The following is a 3003-nucleotide window of genomic DNA, read 5'->3' as shown; positions in this document are numbered from 1 at the left end:
TACAATGGAGAATGAAAGTGTTAAGGAGATTCACCTGTTGGTTGAGAGTGGGCAACGTGCTGATTACGTGCCATGGGAGAAGGGCGGCGTCGGTAGATAATTGCCCATCGTTTATGTTTTTAATGTCTCTGTAACATACAAGTTTGGCTTTGTACTTGGGAACGCGCAGCTCATAAGATAAAAATATCATGTCATGGTAAGAGATTCCGGGTACTGGGGTTTGTCCGTGACTTACTACGCGTGATGGGCTGGAAACAAGAATTAAGTCGATCCACGATTCAGAGGTTGGAGTGTGGTGTGTGTGGTGTGTTGGGTCGAGAGGACAGATGGAAAGGTTCAGAGCAGACACCGTGTCCCGGAACGACGTGACTTCTTTCTTTGTGCAGCAGAGATCGATATTAAAGTCCCCCAAAATTATCGAATGTTCATAGTTGGGCAAGAAATTCCCGATTTCATTTTCGAAGTTGACGAGGGAAGTGCAAGGAGGTCGGTACACTACGGACAAAAGAACCTTTTGTTGTCTTACGGTGACTTCGAGAATGAGGAATTCGGAAGAATAGTTATATTCTCCGTGAGATTGTCCTATTACTTTTGCGTTAATGTCTTCCCTTAGATATATTGCTACTCCCCCGCCCCTTTTTCCGATCCTGTCTCTCCTAAAGAGTTTAAATCCCGCCACATGCACCAGATCGCTCGAGAGGGACTCTTGCAGCCACGTTTCGGAGATTAAAAGAGCATCGATATGTTCGAGCGTGGAAAATATATTTTGGATCTCGAGGAAATGTTTGAGGGCGCTCTGGGAAGTTTATGAACAAGCAATTGTTTTATTATTCAATAAAGCATATTAATAACTATGTTCATAAATAAAGATAACAATTTGGGTTGAGAACAGCATAAGTAAAAGTACAGTTAATTAAAGGAATATTTAGTACTATGTCATGTTATCAGTTTCATTCATCTAGTTTGCAAACAATATGCAGTGGGCATGTAAAAATGCTATATATAACTTTGAAAGGGTCTCCATACGATTTATATGGAGAATATCTCATACCCACGAGGTTTTTGTCTTTGTGGAATGGTAATGAAGTTTGCTGTCCTATTTATAGGACGCTGGAACTTAAAGGTATCAATTTCATCTTTTTCCTCCCAGATGTCTCTAGCTTCGTTGCAACAGAAGACAAACGAGTAGCTGCGTATGCAAAGCCATGGTGATTTTTGCGTGTCAGGAGGTAACAGCTTGCATGTTACAGTGCCCGTTATCCATCATCTTAACTTTGTCGACATGTTTAGGAAGGGGCTTACAGCAAGTGAAATAAAGGATATTCTCCTTGATCCAGCCGTAGCTGACAACTCTGCAGAACTGAGCGTGGTGGTTCTGCCTCCTGATAACGACATCATCAGCGATGAAGATATTTTTGAAGATGATCAAATAAATGATGTGGAGGTTGCAGATGTTCCTGGTGAGTTACTTTTGCAAATTGTATAATATCAAATGAAGAAAACACAACACGCAGTCTTCTTCTTTGAATGTGGAAGAACCTGAAGAAATCCCTACACCTGGTTTCAGCAAAAGTAGAAAGTTACGAGGGGGAGTGAAGAAGAGGCAGCTATCAACATGTGATGTAAATTGGAGGAAATGTGACCCAGTGTACACCAAATTGCAAGTTGAAGGCCTTTGTGCAGAATCACAGGCAGCCGATATGGAAACTACATTGGCAGGCAAATCTCCGCTTCAAGTTTTTGAAATGTTTTTTTCGATTGCCATGTTTTGATTTTGATTACTACACAGTCTGTGAAGTCTGCAACAGAAATAAAAAACGAATTGCAGTTTTCTCTATCAGCTGATGAGTTAAAGCGATTCTTAAGGATTCTGTTAATATCAGGCTATCACAAGGTGCCCAGTGAGAAGCACTTTTGGAGTGAAGATGATCATTTATGTGTAGATATTGTGAGAAAGACCATGCCAAGAAATAAGTATTTCAAAATTAAGAGTTTTTTACACTTCAATGATAACAGCAAAGTGAACGAATTCAAAGATGATCGAGGTTTCAAAATCCACTATTGGATGCTGTGAATGAGAAATTCCGAAGGTGGGGCATATTCGAGAAATATTTGTCAGTGGATGAAATGATAGTGAAATATTATGGCCGCCATGGACTGAAGCAATTCATTCGGTGAAAGCCAATTCGATTTGGATATAAGATGTGGGCTTTGTGTGGTGAAAGTGGATACTGCTTTATTTTTGACCTATATTGTGGCAAAGACATAGCACACAATGAAAGAGAAGGCTTAGTTTTGGGTTCCCGTGTTGTGCTCAATATGTTGGAACCAATTCAAGAGCCAAACAGCTACTGGGTATTTTTTTATATTTATTTACCAGCAGAGACTTACTTGTGCACTTGCGAGACAAAAGCATTAGAGCTACAGGTACGTTGAGACAGAATCGCCGTAGTAAGTGTCCCTTGAAGGATTCAAAAGAATTGAGTAAAAATGCAAGGGGCACATTTGACTACTATTTTGATGTGGAAGGAGAGATACTATTTGTCAATTGGAACGATAATAAATGTGTTGCTATCAGTACCAACTTTGATACTATTGAGCCATTGGGTCAAACATCACGATGGAGCAGAACAGCTAGAGCGAAAATTTCCATCCCTTGGCCACATATTGTAAAGACATTATAATAAATACATGGGTGGCGTTGACCACCACGACTGGTTCGTAAGCAAATACGATGCTTCTGTTCGAGGTAAAAAAATGGTATTGGTGTCCGTTTACAAGAATGCTTGACATGGCAGTTGTAAATTCGTGGATTGTGTACAGAAAGGTATCGCAATCAGGAATGGACTTGCTGGAATACAGAAGATCAATTGCAGTGGCATATTTGAAAGCAGGACAAGGACGTCCATCTGCATTTGGAAAACCCACGAAAACATCATCACAATCCACATTTCAAGATGTGAGGTATGATGGCATTGGACATTATGTTGTGCGAAGAGATAA

Source organism: Lepisma saccharinum, chromosome 9, assembly GCF_977018435.1.
Source record: "Lepisma saccharinum chromosome 9, izLepSacc3.1, whole genome shotgun sequence".
Lineage (NCBI taxonomy): Eukaryota > Metazoa > Arthropoda > Insecta > Zygentoma > Lepismatidae > Lepisma > Lepisma saccharinum.
This window is presented reverse-complemented; position numbering follows the sequence as displayed.